Source organism: Phyllobates terribilis, unplaced genomic scaffold (genome assembly GCF_046119375.1).
Source record: "Phyllobates terribilis strain yellow unplaced genomic scaffold, ASM4611937v1 Scaffold_403__1_contigs__length_1717873, whole genome shotgun sequence".
In the NCBI taxonomy this organism is placed as follows: domain Eukaryota; kingdom Metazoa; phylum Chordata; class Amphibia; order Anura; family Dendrobatidae; genus Phyllobates; species Phyllobates terribilis.
In genome coordinates this window covers 1,266,965-1,288,030 of record NW_027363163.1, presented here as the reverse complement: position 1 = coordinate 1,288,030, position 21,066 = coordinate 1,266,965, and positions in this window count along the sequence as shown.

The window sequence follows — 21,066 nt, the reverse complement described above, 5'->3', positions numbered from 1 at the left end:
CCTGTCAGGTATATATTATTGGAGCCAGCAGAATCTATGGGCTCCTGTCAGGTATATATTATTGGAGGCAGGGGAATGTATGGGCTCCTGACAGGTATACATTATTGGAGGCAGCAGAATCTATGGGCTCCTGTCAGGTATATATTATTGAAGGCAGCAGAATGTATGGGCTCCTGTCAGGTATATATTATTGGAGGCAGGAGAATGTATGGGCTCCTGTCAGGTATATATTATTGGAGGCAGGAGAATGTATGGTCTCCTGTCAGGTATATACTATTGGAGGCAGGAGAATGTATGGGCTCCTGTCAGGTATATATTATTGGAGGCAGGAGAATGTATATGCTCCTGTCAGGTATATATTATTGGAGGCAGCAGAATCTATGGGCTCCTGTCAGGTATATATTATTGGAGGCCACAGAATCTATGGGCTCCTGTCAGGTATATATTATTGGAGGCAGGAGAATGTATGGGCTCCTGTCAGGTATATATTATTGGAGGCAGCAGAATGTATGGGCTCCTGTCAGGTATATATTATTGGAGGCAGCAGAATCTATGGGCTCCTGTCAGGTATATATTATTGGAGGCCACAGAATGTATGGGCTCCTGTCAGATATATATTATTGGAGGCCACAGAATGTATGGGCTCCTGTCAGGTATATATTATTGGAGGCAGGAGAATGTATGGGCTCCTGACAGGTATACATTATTGGAGCCAGCAGAATCTATGGGCTCCTGTCAGGTATATATTATTGGAGACCACAGAATGTATGGGCTCCTGTCAGGTATATGTTATTGGAGGCAGGAGAATGTATGGGCTCCTGTCAGATATATATTATTGGAGGCAGGAGAATGTATGGGCTCCTGTCAGGTGTATATTATTGGAGGCAGGAGAATGTATGGGCTCCTGTCAGGTGTATATTATTGGAGGCAGGAGAATGTATGGGCTCCTGTCAGGTATATATTATTGGAGGCAGGAGAATGTATGGGCTCCTGTCAGGTATATATTATTGGAGGCATGAGAATGTATGGGCTCCTGTCAGGTATATATTATTGGAGGCAGGAGAATGTATGGGCTCCTGTCAGGTATATATTATTGGAGGCAGGAGAATGTATGGGCTCCTGTCAGGTATATATTATTGGAGGCAGCAGAATCTATGGGCTCCTGTCGGGTATATATTATTGGAGGCAGCAGAATGTATGGGCTCCTGTCGGGTATATATTATTGGAGGCAGCAGAATGTATGGGCTCCTGTCAGGTATATATTATTGGAGGCAGGAGAATGTATGGGCTCCTGTCAGGTATATATTATTGGAGCCAGCAGAATCTATGGGCTCCTGTCAGGTATATATTATTGGAGGCAGGGGAATGTATGGGCTCCTGTCAGGTATATATTATTGGAGGCAGCAGAATCTATGGGATCCTGTCAGGTATATATTATTGGAGGCAGCAGAATCTATGGGCTCCTGTCAGGTATATATTATTGGAGGCAGCAGAATCTATGGGCCCCTGTCAGGTATATATTATTGGAGGCAGGAGAATGTATGGGCTCCAGTCAGGTATATATTATTGGAGGCAGCAGAATGTATGGGCTCCTGTCAGGTATATATTATTGGAGGCAGCAGAATGTATGGGCTCCTGTCAGGTATATATTATTGGAGGCAGCAGAATCTATGGGCTCCTGTCAGGTATATATTATTGGAGGCCACAGAATGTATGGGCTCCTGTCAGATATATATTATTGAAGACAGCAGAATGTATGGGCTCCTGTCAGGTATATATTATTGGAGGCCACAGATTGTATGGGCTCCTGACAGGTATACATTATTGGAGGCAGCAGAATCTATGGGCTCCTGTCAGGTATATATTATTGAAGGCAGCAGAATGTATGGGCTCCTGTCAGGTATATATTATTGGAGGCAGGAGAATGTATGGGCTCCTGTCAGGTATATATTATTGGAGGCAGGAGAATGTATGGGCTCCTGTCAGGTATATACTATTGGGAGGCAGGAGAATGTATGGGCTCCTGTCAGGTATATATTATTGGAGGCAGGAGAATGTATATGCTCCTGTCAGGTATATATTATTGGAGGCAGCAGAATCTATGGGCTCCTGTCAGGTATATATTATTGGAGGCCACAGAATCTATGGGCTCCTGTCAGGTATATATTATTGGAGGCAGGAGAATGTATGGGCTCCTGTCAGGTATATATTATTGGAGGCAGCAGAATGTATGGGCTCCTGTCAGGTATATATTATTGGAGGCAGCAGAATCTATAGGCTCCTGTCAGGTATATATTATTGGAGGCCACAGAATGTATGGGCTCCTGTCAGATATATATTATTGGAGGCCACAGAATGTATGGGCTCCTGTCAGGTATATATTATTGGAGGCAGGAGAATGTATGGGCTCCTGTCAGGTATATATTATTGGAGGCAGGAGAATGTATGGGCTCCTGTCAGGTATATATTATTGGAGGCAGGAGAATGTATGGGCTCCTGTCAGGTATATATTATTGGAGGCAGGAGAATGTATGGGCTCCTGTCAGGTATATATTATTGGAGGCAGCAGAATCTATGGGCTCCTGTCGGGTATATATTATTGGAGGCAGCAGAATGTATGGGCTCCTGTCGGGTATATATTATTGGAGGCAGCAGAATGTATGGGCTCCTGTCAGGTATATATTATTGGAGGCAGCAGAATGTATGGGCTCCTGTCAGGTATATATTATTGGAGCCAGCAGAATCTATGGGCTCCTGTCAGGTATATATTAATGGAGGCAGGGGAATGTATGGGCTCCTGTCAGGTATATATTAATGGAGGCAGGAGAATGTATGGGCTCCTGTCAGGTATATATTATTGGAGGCAGGAGAGTGTATGGGCTCCTGTCAGGTATATGTTATTGGAGCCAGCAGAATCTATGGGCTCCTGTCAGGTATATATTATTGGAGGCAGGGGAATGTATGGGTTCCTGTCAAGTATATATTATTGGAGGCAGGAGAATGTATGGGCTCCTGTCAGGTATATAGTATTGGAGGCAGGAGAATGTATGGGCTCCTGTCAGGTATATAGTATTGGAGGCAGGAGAATGTATGGGCTCCTGTCAGGTATATAGTATTGGAGGCAGGAGAATGTATGGGCTCCTGTCAGGTATATAGTATTGGAGGCAGGAGAAAGTATGGGCTCCTGTCAGGTATATATTATTGGAGGCAGGAGAATGTATGGGCTCCTGTCAGGTATATATTATTGGAGGCGGCAGAATCTATGGGATCCTGTCAGATATATATTATTGGAGGCAGGAGAATGTATGGGCTCCTGTCAGGTATATATTATTGGAGGCAGGAGAATGTATGGGCTCCTGTCAGGTATATATTATTGGAGGCAGCAGAATCTATGGGATCCTGTCAGGTATATATTATTGGAGGCATGAGAATGTATGGGCTCCTGTCAGGTATATATTATTGGAAGCAAAGAGAATGTATGGGCTCCTGTCAGGTATATATTATTGGAGGCAGGAGAATGTATGGGCTCCTGTCGGGTATATATTATTGGAGCCAGCAGAATGTATGGGCTCCTGTCAGGTATATATTATTGGAGGCTGCAGAATGTATGGGCTCCTGTCGGGTATATATTATTGGAGGCAGGAGAATGTATGGGCTCCTGTCAGGTATATATTATTGGAGGCAGGAGAATGTATGGGCTCCTGTCAGGTATATATTATTGGAGGCTGCAGAATGTATGGGCTCCTGTCAGGTATATATTATTGGAGGCAGGAGAATGTATGGGCTCCTGTCAGGTATATATCATTGGAGCCAGCAGAATGTATGGGCTCCTGTCAGGTATATATTATTGGACGCAGGAGAATGTATGGGCTCCTGTCAGGTATATATTATTGGAGGCAGCAGAATCTATGGGCTCCTGTCTGGTATATATTATTGGAGCCAGCAGAATGTATGGGCCCCTGTCAGGTATATATTATTGGAGGCAAGAGAATGTATGGGCTCCTGTCAGGTATATATTATTGGAGTCAGGAGTATGTATGGGCTCCTGTCTGGTATATATTATTGGAGGCAGGAGAATGTATGGGCTCCTGTCAGGTATATATTATTGGAGGCAGGAGAATGTATGGGCTCCTGTCAGGTATATATTATTGGAGCCAGCAGAATCTATGGGCCCCTGTCAGGTATATATTATTGGAGGCAAGAGAATGTATGGGCTCCTGTCAGGTATATATTATTGGAGTCAGGAGAGTGTATGGGCTCCTGTCAGGTATATATTATTGGAGGCAGGAGAATGTATGGGCTCCTGTCAGGTATATATTATTGGAGGCAGGAGAATGTATGGGCTCCTGTCAGGTATATATTATTGGAGCCAGCAGAATGTATGGGCTCCTGTCAGGTATATATTATTGGAGGCAGGAGAATGTATGCGCTCCTGTCAGGTATATATTATTGGAGGCAGGAGAATGTATGGGCTCGTGTCAGGTATATATTATTGGAGGCAGGAGAATGTATGGGCTCCTGTCAGGTATATATTATTGGAGGCAGCAGAATCTATGGGCTCCTGTCAGGTATATATTATTGGAGGCAGGAGAATGTATGGGCTTTTGTCAGGTATATATTATTGGAGGCTGCAGAATGTATGGGCTCCTGTCAGGTATATATTATTGGAGGCAGCAGAATCTATGGGCTCCTGACAGGTATATATTATTGGAGGCTGGAGAATGTATGAGCTCCTGTCAGGTATATATTATTGGAGGCAGCAGAATCTATGGGCTCCTGTCAGGTATATATTATTGGAGGCAGGAGAATGTATGGGCTCCTGTCAGGTATATATTATTGGAGGCAGGAGAATGTATGGGCTCCTGTCAGGTATATATTATTGGAGGCAGCAGAATCTATGGGCTCCTGTCAGGTATATATTATTGGAGGCAGCAGAATCTATGGGCTCCTGTCAGGTATATATTATTGGAGGCAGGAGAATCTATGGGCTCCTGTCAGGTATATATTATTGGAGGCAGGAGAATGTATGAGCTCCTGTCAGGTATATATTATTGGAGGCAGCAAAATCTATGGGCTCCTGTCAGGTATATATTATTGGAGGCAGGAGAATCTATGGGCTCCTGTCAGGTATATAGTATTGGAGGCAGGAGAATCTATGGGCTCCTGTCAGGTATATAGTATTGGAGGCAGCAGAATGTATGGGCTCCTGTCAGGTATATAGTATTGGAGGCAGCAGAATGTATGGGCTCCTGTCAGGTATATAGTATTGGAGGCAGCAGAATGTATGGGCTCCTGTCAGGTATATATTATTGGAGGCAGCAGAATCTATGGGCTCCTGTCAGGTATATAGTATTGGAGGCAGCAGAATGTATGGGCTCCTGTCAGGTATATAGTATTGGAGGCAGCAGAATGTATGGGCTCCTGTCAGGTATATATTATTGGAGGCAGCAGAATCTATGGTCTCCTGTCTGGTATATATTATTTGATAATCATGCCCATTGCCCAGCTCCCGCCATATGTTGATCGCCAGCCAGATAAAACAAGGCAGCTGGGGGCTGGGATTGGCAGCATGGTAAGGCCCAAGCGTTCTTGGCCCCCCACGCTGAAAATCTCAGCCCGCAGCCACCCCTGAAAGTGGCACATTCCTCATAGCACCATTTTCAGGTGCTTTACCCGGCTCTTCCAGCGGCCCTGGTGGTGAGTGGCACCCTGGGTAATAATAGGGTTAGTACCAGGCCAGCTTTGTATTATCAGCTGGTACTAAGCCCGAAATTCATGGTGTCATGCCAAATTAGACATAGCCACCATGAATTTCTAGTAAACCGAAAAAAAAGACAGAATTTTTTTTTTTTTATTAAAAATAAAACACATTTAGGGACTCCATCTTTAATAAAGAAAAATCCTCACTCCAACGTAATCCATAGGTCTTCTGTCTTCAGCTCTGCTACATCTTTGCCATCTGACAATATGTCTGCTGACAGAGATGAGCCGGCACAGAATGACACCGGAGCAATGTTACTGTGTAGTGCGGCACTAGATTTCTTTTTTTGTCATTTCATGCAGTGTAGAAATCTTGGGAAAAGTGTAGATTGTGCTCTGGAAGTGATCAGTTATAGCGAACTATGTTATTTTCTGCAGAGATAAGTCCTGCATAGAAGATGTGATATATCGGTCTGCGGCAGATAAAGAACTTCACCTAGAGACATCACTGGTGAGTATGTGTGTTACCTATACACACACACTGACACTATATACAGAGCTCCTGTGTGTAATGTCACTGGTGATCACTGTATTACCTATACACACACACTGACACTATATACAGAGCTCCTGTGTGTAATGTCACTGGTGATCACTGTATTACCTATACACACACACTGACACTATATACAGAGCTCCAATGTGTAATGTCACTGGTGATCACTGTATTACCTATACACACACACTGACACTATACACAGAGCTCCTGTGTGTAATGTCACTGGTGATCACTGTATTACCTATACACACACACTGACACTATATACAGAGCTCCTGTGTGTAATGTCACTGGTGATCTCTGTACTACCTATACACACACACTGACACTATATACAGAGCTCCTGTGTGTAATGTCACTGGTGAGTATGTGTGTTACCTATACACACACACTGACACTATATACAGAGCTCCTGTGTGTAATGTCACTGATGATCACTGTATTACCTATACACACACACACTGACACTATATACAGAGCTCCTGTGTGTAATGTCACTGGTGATCACTGTATTACCTGTACACTGACACTATATACAGAGCTCCTGTGTGTAATGTCACTGGTGATCTATGTAGTACCTATACACACACACTGACACTATATACAGAGCTCCTGTGTGTAATATCACTGGTGATTTCTGTATTACCTATACACACACACTGACACTATATACAGAGCTCCTGTGTGTAATGTCACTGGTAATCACTGTATTACCTATACACACACACTGACACTATACACAGAGCTCCTGTGTGTAATGTCACTGGTAATCTCTGTACAACCTATACACACACACTGACACTATACACGGAGCTCCTGTGTGTAATGTCACTGGTGATCACTGTATTACCTGTACTCTGTCACTGTATACAGAGCTCCTGTGCATAATGTCACTGGTGATCACTGTGTTACCTATACACACACACTGACACTATATACTGAGCTCCTGTGTGTAATGTCGCTGGTGATCACTGTATTACCTATACACACACACTGACACTATATACAAAGTTCCTGTGTGTAATGTCCCTGGAGATCTCTGTACATCCTATACACACACACTGACACTATATACGGAGCTGCCTTGTGTAATGTCACTGGTGATCACTGTATTACCTGTACTCTGACACTGTATACAGAGCTCCTGTGTGTAATGTCACTGGTGATTGCTGTATTACCTATACACACATACTGACGCTATATACAGAGCTCCTGTGTGTAATGTCACTGGTGATCACTGTATTACCTATACACACACACTGACACTATACACAGAGATCCTGTGTGTAATGTCACTGGTGATCACTATATTACCTATACACACACACACTGACACTATATACAGAGCTCCTGTGTGTAATGTCACTGGTGATCACTGTATTACCTATACATACACACACACTGACACTATATACAGAGCTCCTGTGTGTAATGTCACTGGTGATCACTGTATTACCTATACACACACACTGACACTATATACAGAGCTCCAATGTGTAATGTCACTGGTGATCACTATATTACCTATACACACACACACTGACACTATATACAGAGCTCCTGTGTGTAATGTCACTGGTGATCACTGTATTACCTATACATACACACACACTGACACTATATACAGAGCTCCTGTGTGTAATGTCACTGGTGATCACTGTATTACCTATACACACACACTGACACTGTATACAGAGCTCCTGTGTGTAATGTCACTGGTGATCACTGTATTACCTGTACACACACACTGACATTGTATACAGATCTCCTGTGTGTAATGTCACTGGTGATCACTGTATTACCTGTACACACACACTGACACTATATACAGAGCTCCTGTGTGTAATGTCACTTGTGATCACTGTATTACCTATACACACACACTGACACTATACACAGAGATCCTGTGAGTAATGTCACTGGTGATCACTATATTACCTATACACACACACTGACACTATATACAGAGCTCTTGTGTGTAATGTCACTGGTTATCACTGTATTACCTATACACACACACTGACACTATATACAGAGCTCCTGTGTGTAATGTCACTGGTGATCTCTGTATTACCTATACACACACACTGACACTATATACAGAGCTCCTGTGTGTAATGTCACTGGTGATCACTGTATTACCTATACACACACACTGACACTATATACAGAGCTCCAATGTGTAATGTCACTGGTGATCACTATATTACCTATACACACACACTGACACTATATACAGAGCTCCTGTGTGTAATGTCACTGGTGATCACTGTATTACCTATACACACACACACTGACACTATATACAGAGCTCCAATGTGTAATGTCACTGGTGATCACTGTATTACCTATACACACACACTGACACTGTATACAGAGCTCCTGTGTGTAATGTCACTGGTGATCACTGTATTACCTATACACACACACTGACACTGTATACAGAGCTCCTGTGTGTAATGTCACTGGTGATCACTGTATTACCTCTACACTGACCCTATACACAGGACTCCTGTGCATAATGTCACTGATAATCTCTACATTATCTGTACACTGACTCTATATACAGAGCTTTTTTACATTTTCATTATCAGTTACTATCTGGTGCCATTATGTGCCATGGTCATGGCGTGGCGGAATTTGTCCCTTGTATGTGGTATTATTCGGACAGTCACTATGTGGTGGTAATATGTGGTCTTCTCATGGTGTGGCAGTATATATACCTTGTACTTGGTAGTATTTGATCACTATGTGGTGGTATGTGTTCTGGTCATGGTGTGGCGGTATTTCTCTCTTCTATATGGTATTATTAGTCTAGGGATAGTTGTCAGTCATTTGTTTTTTCGGATATTAAGAATGGGAACATTCTTTATTTGCAATACATATTAAATACTTGGATGGTTAACCTCTCCCTGTGTTGTGACTACTACAGAGCAGCAGAGATGCACGTCAGCTCAAGACGCAAAAAATAAGCCGTCACAAAGCCCCAGATCCAAAAAAATGAGAACACTACGGTGCGCAGAACATGGCGTGAAAAGTGTGATTTTTCAAACTTATGAATTTGTTTTCACCACTTAGATACCAGTAAAGGTATACATGTTTGGTATCTACAAACTCGTACTGACCCGAGGCATCACCCTGTCACGTCGGTTTTTCCATATAGTGAACATGGTGACTAAAAAACCCATTAAACAAACGTGCAATTGCACTTTTTTTGCAATTTTACTGCACTTGGAATTTTTGTTGCCATTTCCCTGTACACTATATGGTAAAATAAATGATTGCATCTGAAAGTACAACTCGTCCCGCAAAAAAACTGTCTTTCCTGCTGCTACAGACTTTTATATGACTACAATTTACATTCTGCTGCTTATGGAAACATTTTTGCAGTTTACAAGACCCTTCTTACACTTGCTTGCACCCAGGTTTCATGTGAAAGAGTGTTCTCAAAGCTGAAAATTGTAAAAAATCGTCTGAGGGCTTCGATTGGACAGGAGCTTTTAGAGTCCCTCCTTCTGTTGAACATTGAGTGTGACATTTCAAGGAACTTAGACTATGATGACATTATTAATACGTATGCAATGTCATCTTCTGTTCTGAAAAAAAACGTTTGTAATTTTGCTGCTGATTGACTGTTAGTGTGAGTTTATTTGTTGCTTTGGGCCTTTCACTAACAATTGAATGGTATTGTATTATAGAGGAGAGGAAATCGTGCAATACAAACTTCCAAAATGCTTACAGAATTCTTTTACTTTTCCCAGCGGCCAAGTTTGGTGCTGCTACAATGATGCCGGCTGCTGGGATGCCAGATGGATGCAGGTTCAATTTGTGGCACTTATACTTTAAGAGAATGTACCTTGAAAGTATTTCTTGTTATTGTTCTGTTATGGCACTTTATCACACACTGGTGTGAATAAGATAACAGTGTTCCTCTTTCGCCAGGAGTGTTTCTTTAGTTTGTTATTTATTCGTTATATTGGTTATTTATTGGTTAATAAAGTTGATTCATTTTGAAAGAGTTTGGGGACTTATGTTATTCCTATATACGGTATCTGCATGGTGCTGGTGGGCCCCAAGATTGATTTTTTCCTGGTGGGCCCAGGTACTCCAGTCCGGCGCTGGACCCCACTGATCCTGGGCACTGGTGCAGCACTGCGCCCCCTTCACTGTTTTTTTCACTGGCCACCCGGCTGTTCTGGGAACGGCAAAGTGACGCTTTTCCTGAGATTTAGATTTTGGTTAGATTTCTCTTGCAATACTCAAGCAGTGATGTCGCGAGCTGGATAATAACAAGCTAATATGGTCTTCTTGGGTTTATAGGAAATTGCACAAAAATTCCGTGTCGTTGACCCTGAAACATTCACCGTCCTGTTTATGGGATGCATAAAGGATGAAGAGCTGGGCTTCCTACAAGCTCTGCAGGTATGGCTTGCTGCAGACATCCTACATCCTATATCCGTACAGTGCACACTTACCTGGGAATTATGTCTCACACTTCCGACATGATGAGAGACGCAAAAACATTGAGGAATCATGGAGCAACTGTTCATTTTACTAATACAGATATTTCTTGCTGCAGTATTTCTGCTGAAGTGACGATGGGGCATGCCGGCTGAGGGTGGGACTCTTGGATTCTCTGATGACTCTGTTGGGCTAGGTGCACATTACGTTTGTGGCCATTGTTGGGCGCATACACATAGAAGGTGTGTGGCCCCTAGTGGCCACTGTCAGGATGGATGATGAGGCATCCGTCCACTATTGGGACCCATTGTAAAGAAATGTATACCGCATTGCAGAGGTCGCTCTACATTTTTTACAGAAGAGTAAAAATCCTCCTCATAGTATTTTTCAGGAGTATTTTTAGCCAGTCTTTGAATATTAGAGAAGAGGCTGCAACCTGTGCTTTGCTCTACCGCTTCACCATCTTTGACGTATATTTACGTCAAAGGTCATGTCCCTGCCTTTGATGTGGGCTCGCACACCGAGCGCACATATTTCCCTGCACATGATGAGTGATTTAATCAACCATCATCTGCCTTTAATAGCTGCTGATGTACTGTTGCTCCGCCTGCTGCTATTAACCCGTTAAATCCAGCTGTCAATCGCTGACAGCGGGATATAGCGCACGTCGGCTGGAAGCGCGTCATACATCCTGCCACGTGATTGTGGGGCACCGATGGGTTGTCATGACAGCTGGGGGTCTGCTGATGACCTCCCATACATGTCATTATGACCCTCCTATGGGCCGGCGTTCATAGAAGATGGTGATTTCTGCTATAGATTGCAGTGTATGTACAGCACAAGCGATCAGACGATCGCCGCTCCAAGTCTCCTAATTAATCTGATCAGTAAACATTGTAATGGGGGAAAAAATCAAAATGCCAGAATGACGTTTTTTTGGCTGCCACAGCATTGCAGTAAAGTGCAACATCAAAGTGGTTGCAGGGAGTATATAAGGATATGTAGCTCACAAACTCCTAAATATATGATGTTTTCATTTACAATGTATCTAATTTATACATGTATATAGAGAGTACTGAGCATGGATTTGTAAGGTTTCATAACTTCCATGCTAGACAAAATTCTATAAAATAAATAATGTGACAATTCTTTCATGGCCGGAGGTGATAATAAACTGATATAAAGTGTACACTAGTAATTAGAATTCCCTGGGCTCGGGTGTAAGAGGCAATATTCCTGATGATCAGGGTCCCGTGTAGGGACGGTCACTGCTGTATACCATCTAGTACAGAGGTACAGAAGCTGGCGGCGCTCCCATAACCTCCGGGCTGCTGGATTCTATCAAACATCTCCATGTTATTCTGTATACAGTTATATTCTTCTTTCCATCACAATGCGGTGGGATATCACTACAATATGCCAACATGGTGTGATTAGTGGAGGGCGGCTGTCAGTATCCCCCGACTTTAGAATTAGATTGAATAAACCTTCAAAGGGGGTGTACAAAGTTTAAAAGATATCTCCTATCCATAGGATAACTTCCCGATGGATGGGGTCTGACTGCTGGGAGCCTCACCAATCCTGAAAACTGGGGATTTGAAGAGTCCTTTGTGACTGATGTGATGGTCGATCATTGCTGCACCATACATTCTCTATGGGACGACTGAAGCTCTGTGCTCGGCTGGTCTTCAGCACTCCCATTAAGAATGAACGGAGCAGTGAGTATACTCAACCACCACTCCATTTGCGGCACCCTGCTACAACAGGTACCACAGGACCCAGGGTGCATGGATGGACTTCTCCACAAGAGGCCCTCACTACATACAAACACCTCCACCCTTCCTCCTCATACCACCAGAGGGAGCCCGTTAGGGATATATATATATGGAGGGTGGAGCCAGGCAGTTCAGTCAGAGTTAGTAGTCAGACAGAGAGAGTCTGAGAGCGTGCTGACGCTGAGAGCAGCGAAGACGCAGCGCGTCTGCTGCTGGGTTCTGAGGGCCACGAGTGTGGCCGACGGTAAGGAGGAGAGATGAGAGGAGTTGAGGGGGCAGAGGAGCATCACAAGGCTCACACCGAAGATACAAACCGGACACCGGGTCCGCGCCTACAGGGTCCTTTATACCCAGTAGGGACAACCGGCATTCCAGGAGGACTACAAGTCCCTGGCAGACCTGAAGCTAGACCCATTACAGGACCAGGAACCACGATGGCCCCGACTACCAGGGATAGTGGTTGCCAGCAGAAGGTCCTACTACCGAGCGACAGGTGAAGGAACAGCACGACACATAAGCTAGGCTCAGTTGCAGGCTGGCCAGGAGCATCCAGAGAGGCAGACACGGACCAGGAGGCCTTATACCCGCTCACTGGGGAGAAGTCCTGAAGTGCACCCATCCTACTGAGTACCCTGGACCGTACCTGACATCCACACCAGTAAAGGTATTGAAGCGAATCCCCTGTCTCTGTCAGTTACTCCTGCTGCACCATCCCGCCTGCACTACAAGTCCCAGCATCACCTCCCACCAAATTCCACACTGCCCTGGGGGCCCGCTCCACCTGTGGGAAGCAGAAACACCTCAGCTGCCATCCCATCACCCCCCCGGAGGTCTGAAGCAGCGCTGGTAATCATTACCAAGTACCACAGGTGGCGTCACAAACTGTTTATTTATTTTATCCAAGTTGCAATCCCCTTTTTCAAGAGTGACCCCAGGGTACGGGCCCAGGAGCCGACCACCGCGACATCCCCAAAACTAGGCAAAGGCCTGGGTACCGAGTCGTCCCCATCCCCTGGGCGCGTCGTACTCATCGTCTGTGGGACTGCCAGAACTAGTGGAGCGCTGCTCTTGGCTATTTTGGGCAGTCCTATAGACAGTGAATGGAGGGGAGGCTGAGCATGCTGCCTGTTCTTGGGTTTGCTAGGGGTTCCAGCAGTCAGACCCTCAGTGAGCAGTAAGTTATCCCCTAACCCTTGGATAAGAGATGATTTTCTATTTTGGCAGTAACCCTTTAATTGCATCCATGTGGTTATTTTCCCCCTATCCTGTCCACCTTTATTATGTCCGTTATTCCCTCTGGTGGTCAGTGCAGCCATGTAGTGTATGTCTGTACTACTCAGGCTCTGGGTGGCCGGAGCGTGCAGCTACAGAGCAACCTGCTCCACATCACTGCCAGGAGGGGAGATTTATTGCTGTGTAGTTAGTCCAGGTGGTGCCGACAAGTAGAGGGAACAAGTTCTGGCAATCCTGCCAAAGGAACACAGTTATTCCTGCACCGGACCTGCATCTCCGGTGTGCGGCGGCCGGGAAGGTGCCCGCTCTCCTCAGGGAAGATGCTGACGGCCCGCAGGCACATACCCGTCCTTGTGCCAATGCACAGGAGATAAAGCAGGACATTTATCTAAGTAGAGATGTGGCGTCTCCCACCCGCCTGTCATATTTGTAGATGACGCGTGGCGGAGGGCAGAAGCCAGGGCAGGACTCCTGTCCGGCTGCAGAAGTCTCATGTGTAGTGATACTCATGTGACTTTTCTAAAAGCATAAAGCGGCCCGCAGAGGTGTCAGCGACGCTGGCTCAGACGTTACTGTGAGCGGAATAACAAGGCTTTGGTAACAGTTTCACCTCTTTATATTGTATTAGCTCCTTTACTTAGTCCTAGTTCAGACTGGTCTAAGAGATCGCCTGCTGATTCCTTTCTTGCGATTCTGATAGGAGATTTCTGTTAGAAGTTTGGCGCAAGGCTAGTGATTAGACTGGCTAGTGATTAGACTGGCTAGTGATTAGACTGGCTAGTGATTAGACTGGCCAGTGATTAGTCTGGCTAGTGATTAGACTGGCTAGTGATTAGACTGGCTAGTGATTAGACTGGCCAGTGATTAGACTGGCCAGTGATTAGACTGGCCAGTGATTAGACTGGCTAGTGATTAGACTGGCTAGTGATTAGACTGGCTAGTGATTAGACTGGCTAGTGATTAGACTGGCCAGTGATTAGTCTGGCTAGTGATTAGACTGGCTAGTGATTAGACTGGCTAGTGATTAGACTGGCTAGTGATTAGACTGGCTAGTGATTAGACTGGCCAGTGATTAGACTGGCCAGTGATTAGACTGGCCAGTGATTAGACTGGCTAGTAGATAAGGATTTTGTGCCAGATTTTTAGTAACAAAGGGAATACCGCGGTCGGCCACTTTAGGTGGACTGTTACAGTAGGCAGCATGCTGATAAGTTATTTTTTGACGTTTTGCATGATTTTCGCTGTCTTCGGTTGGCATATCCCCCCCCCCCCAACGGCACTTCCATCTGCAACCTGTAATGGCCAGTCGGAGTAGCCGTGCTGGCATCAGGGTCTTATTGCATGGGTAGGCGCTGTGGCATTGGGGTCTTATTACAGGGGTAGGCATGCTGGCATCAGGGTCTTATTACATGGGTAGGCGCACTGGCATCGGGGTCTTATTACACTGGTAGGCGCACTGGCATCGGGGTCTTATTACACGGGTAGGCGCGCTGACATCGGGGTCTTATTACATGGGTAGGCGCGCTGGCATCGGGTCTTATTACACGGGTAGGCGCGCTGGCATCGGGTCTTATTACACGGGTAGGCGCACTGGCATCGGGGTCTTATTACACTGGTAGGCGCACTGGCATCGGGGTCTTATTACACGGGTAGGCGCGCTGACATCGGGGTCTTATTAGATGGGTAGGCGCGCTGGCATCGGGTCTTATTACACGGGTAGGCGCGCTGGCATCGGGGTCTTATTACACGGGTAGGGTTGCTGGCATCGGGGTCTTATTACACGGGTAGGCGCGCTGGCATCGGGGTCTTATTACACGGGTAGGCGAGCTGGCATCGGGTCTTATTACACGGGTAGGCTTGCTGGCATCGGGGTCTTATTACACGGGTAGGCTTGCTGGCATCGGGGTCTTATTACACGGGTAGGCGCGCTGGCATCGGGGTCTTATTACACAGGTAGGCGCGCTGGCATCGGGGTCTTATTACACGGGTAGGTGCGCTGGCATCGGGGCCTTATTACACGGGTAGGCGCGCTGGCATCAGGTCTTATTACACGGGTAGGCGCGCTGGCATCAGGTCTTTATTACACGGGTAGGCGCGCTGGCATCGGGGCCTTATTACACGGGTAGGCGCGCTGGCATCAGGTCTTATTACACGGGTAGGCGCGCTGGCATCAGGTCTTTATTACACGGGTAGGCGCGCTGGCATCAGGTCTTATTACACGGGTAGGCGTGCTGGCATCGGGGTCTTATTACACTGGTAGGCGCGCTGGCATCGGGGTCTTATTACACGGGTAGGCGCGCTGGCATCGGGGTCTTATTACACGGGTAGGCGCGCTGGCATCGGGGTCTTATTACACGGGTAGGCGCGCTGTTCGGAGACAATGGGAAAACCAGTGGGCAAGGCTTCACAGATACAGAAAATAGCACAGAATTTACTAGTAGAAGTTGCCTATTTATTATGTAGACACACGTTTGGAAATGATATAAGTAGATGGCCCAAGCCCTCCACAAAGCTTTTCATCCAGGAGGGCACCGGCTTTACCAATGTGACCCTCTGACATATGGGAGCATCATTATAATAGGGTACTGCCATTACATGCCAGCTAGTCCGTGTCCAGTTACTGCTTTCTCTGTGACGGGGTGTACATATTTGCGTGAATGTAATGTGGTAATGACTGTATACGCCATCTTGTGCTTCAGGTCTGGAGGCAGATGCGGCACATGGGGGTAAAGCCGCATGTAATCACCTATAACCTGCTTCTTTGTGCCCCCCGAGACTGTGGGATTGGAGACACCGCTGACGCTCTACATTTACTCACGCACTCTAAGGAACTGGCAGCCCTGACTTTAAGTGCAGGCAAAGAGAAGCAAGACAGGAAAAGCCAGCAAGTGAAGAAAAGAAAGGATAGTCCTGAAGAGGTGGGCAGCCCATGCTCCTGGGCCATTCCTCAATTCCAAGTGGCAACTATGGCACAGCTGAGGACTTGGCAGGCTCACAGGCACTGGCCGTGGTGAGTACGGCTGACCATTTTCCCAGCGTGCCCTCTTTTGATGCCAGTAATGTGCCAAACCTCCTGGACCTGTCTGTAAATATGGGAAAAATTGTGTCACTTGCGAATGTCAATACCCCATCTGACCGATTGGCAGTGATTGGCGGCTTAGGGGGCGTTCTTCAGAAGATGAAAGAAGACAACGTCTGTCCTACAATAAAGACCTTCACCCTCCTAGCGGCAGTCATGAGAGCAGAAGTGGGGTCAGAATCTGCCGTCCGGGCCACTATGGACGCCTACGGAGTACAGCCAGATCTCACCTTTTTTAACACTTTGGTGTTGAAGAGGAGTAAAACTCTGAAGCTGCAGTCGGCTTTGGTAAGGGAATGGTTTTTATTTTATCATTTAAATGTTAAAAAGCCATCATAAAATAATTAACACGGCTTGTGAGAAGATCCACGCTATCTGACAGTAAAGAGGCTGAGGTACAGTAGGTGAATGATGTTACCGCATTGTGGGATTATATTTGCTGCATGAAATCATTTGTAAAGCGTGTGACAGATCTGCCTGACTTTTTATATATATTTTTTTCTTAAAAGTGAATACCTTTTTTTTTTTTTACTATGGCTTAATAACGATCCAAAGCAAATGGTTCTGTGTGACCCACTACTACTCAGGTAGCGTTAGCCCTCCCTGGGAAAGGTGTACTTGGACGACGGGCCGGTGGAAGAGGGGGATGCAGTCCCGGCCTTGACCCGGTCTGTGCCCAGGGCGCACACATTAAAAATATGGGCTAGCAGATGAGTGGTTATTTGTCGACTACGCCACCTGTGGTTCCCGGTGATTACCACCAGCGCTGCGGCAGTCCTCAGAGGCGGGTGTCGTGGCAGCTCAGCTGGTACTACTCCCCACAGGCGGAGCAGGGCCTCAGGGCAGAGAGAGAGGAAAGTCTGGAGGTTGGTGGTGTGTGTGCGGTGCCGCGCAGGAAAGGATAACGGAGGCAAGGGGTGAAGTCTTCCAAGCTTTACTCACGTTGTTTCAGTAGTAAGCACAAAGCTTCTCCTTGCTCCTCACGGCGCGCTGCGACCACCAGGAAGGGGTTCAGCACACTCCGGGTAGTTTAGGTGCACTTAACGAGACCCCTGGACCAGAATGTTCCTCTCCTTGGTGAGTTCTCCCATTAAGTCTCCTCCTGACTGTGTGTGTGGTATGAACTTGGTGAAAGGCCGGTTCCCGCTGCATCAGCGCAGTTTAAGAGATACGGGTGGCCTACGCCGCTCCGTCCATATCCCCCTTAGGGATCCAGAAGGCCTCTGGGCTTTTCCGACTGAGACGTGAAGTAACAGAGTCAGATATCGGGGGCCTGTACCCCTCTTGCAGCAGGAATCCCTCTGACTAGGCCAGAGTAAGAAGTACAGGTGGCGTATGCTGCTCCGTCCATATCCCCTGGGATCCTTTTGCCTGTGGAGCTTTACTCCTCCGCTCCCCTCCAGGCCTTCTTAGGTAGGGACCTTGACCGGGTAGAGACAGCGGTTAACTCTAACCCACTCCTCACCTCAAGCCCAGAGTACGAGGACCGTGTATCTTCAACAAGCTGCAGGTTCCAGCAGAAAGCCACTATCAGCGATAAAGATCACAATCAAAGACTTTGAACCTAAGATGGCCGTGTATTAAATATGTATCAGTAAGTGTAACCTAAAAGTGTGTCCTCCACCCTCACCCACTACATGGTTTCCCCTATCTTTGGTCGTCCCCCCATCTCCTCTATCCCGGCTGGTTTTGCACCCTGGTGCATATAAGCCCCCCACAGGACAGGAGTGGTGTAGTGTTGAGTGCTGAGGCTGGGTCCCGTGTGGTGCTCCATCCTTACCTCGGAGAGGAGATACCGCACCTCGATCTGAGGTGCAGTACCCCTGTGGCGACTGAACCCTCAGGGACGCCACAGTTCCAACCGATTCATATAGAAACTACACTTTTTTATATCGGCCTAATTGTTTCTAAGCATGGCTTTGAAAGAAGGGGCATGGCTTTGAATTAAGGGGCATGGCTCTGAAGGAAGGGGCATTGCTTTGAAAGAAGGGGCATGGCTTTGAAAGAAGGGGCATGGCTTTGAAAGAAGGGGCATGGCTTTGAAGAAGGGGCATGGCTTTGAAAGAAGGGGCATGGCTGTGAAAGAAGGGGCATGGCTTTGAAAGATGGGGCATGGCTTTGACAGAAGGGACATTGCTTTGAAAGAAGGGGCATGGCTGTGAAAGAAGGGGCATGGCTGTGAAAGAAGGGGCATGGCTTTGAAAGATGGGGCATGGCTTTGACAGAAGGGGCATGGCTTTGAAGGAAGGGGCATTGCTTTGAAAGAATGGGCATTGCTTTGAAAGAAGGGGCATGGCTTTGAGGAAGGGGCATTTCTTTGAAAGAAGGGGCATAGTTTTGAAAGATAGGGCATGGCTTTGACAGAAGGGGCATGGCTTTGACAGAAGGGGCATGGCTTTAAATACAACAGCATGCACTAAATTGCTTGAAAATTGGGGGGCAAAAAAAGTGATGCAAGGCAAGCCAGCAAAAGAGTCTAAAGTATGACAAATTTTCTCATTTACATGTCCATATTTAACCACTTACTGTCACTGTCACAGAATACTGGAGGTAGGGGGCCTAAGCTGACCCTAAGCTGGGGCCCTGACTAATCCCTCAACCTGGAGGTACTGTTAAAGGTACAGAGGTCCAGGCCGCCAGCGTAACCCCTACCTCCTGAGGATCCCTGCACCTCAGTAATCTAGTCCTGAGAAGGACCCCGATCACAACAATTGGGAACCAGAAATAATATGCCCACACACAGTATTTAGACGAACGAGACAGTACAAGGGAAAAACCAAAACCACCTTGCATACAACTTCTACACAACTACAACAGAGGGAACACCAACGGGAAAGGAGATAAATGATAAAGCGAGGAAAGGGAAAAACCACTTCCAAATACACTTATCTCAGCAACTCCAAACACCACGATCCGCTCTGTAAGTCTGAATGAAAAGCTTTCACCGACACCTCCCAAACAGACCTGCAGGAATATGAAGGAGTCTCACTAAAGAAGCATTGATTGCAGCTGGGCGAGGCTGGACCTCAGCTAGCCCAGAGAGAGAGAGAATTAACTCCTTCACTGCCGAAAAAACACAAAGCACCAACAAGTCAGCTGCGAGAAGTCAGGCTGTGTACTCGTGACGATCTTCGTGGCAACACACCCGTGACAGTACCCCCCCTTCTACGAGGGGCCTCCGGACCCTCAGGGCCAGGTTTATTCGGGTGAGTCGTGTGGAAGGCCCGAACTAATCGGTCTGCGTTAATATCCGACGCAGGAACCCACATCCTCTCCTCAGGACCATACCCCTTCCAATGAACCAAGTACTGAAGGGACCGGCGATTAAAGCGTGAATCAATGACCCTCGATACCTGGAACTCCAAGTTACCATTGACAACCACAGGAGGGGGAGGTAAAAGTGACGGTACCACCGGCGCCACATACCTCTTAAGCAATGATCTGTGAAACACGTTGTGAATTTTAAACGTAGGGGGGAGGTCAAGACGGAATGCCACCGGATTAATAATAGAACTGATTCTGTACGGCCCGATGAACCTGGGACCCAGTTTCCAGGAGGGAACCTTAAGTTTAATATTCCTGGTAGACAACCATACCTGATCGTTCACACTTAGGTCCGGACCAGACACTCTCCTCCTATCAGCCATACGTTTGTATCGGTTCCCCATAGTATTCAGATTCTTCAGCACCCCTCTCCATACTGAAGCGAGAGATGAGGAAAATCGTTCCTCCTCCGGAACCCCCGAAGAGCCCCCCCTACTGAAAGTACAAAACTGGGGGTGAAAACCATATGCCCCAAAAAACGGGGACTTACCAGTGGACTCGCTCCGCCTATTATTGAGAGCAAACTCTGCCAGAGGTAGGAAAGAAGCCCAGTCCTCCTGGTTCTCTGACACAAAACACCGAAGATATGTCTCCAAGCTCTGGTTCATACGTTCCGTCTGACCATTGGTCTGAGGATGAAAAGCCGACGAGAATGACAAATGCATCCCCCGCCGTGCACAAAACGCCTTCCAGAACTTGGACACAAACTGAGACCCCCGATCAGACACCACCTCGGAGGGTACCCCGTGAAGCCTCACAATCTCCCCAATGAACACCTGCGCAAGAGTTTTAGCATTAGGGAGAGCCGGAAGAGCGATAAAATGTGCCATCTTGCTGAACCTGTCCACTACAACGAGTATGACCGTTTTACCCGAAGACGGAGGGAGGTCCGTAATAAAGTCCATAGACAGATGAGTCCAAGGACGCTCCGGGAT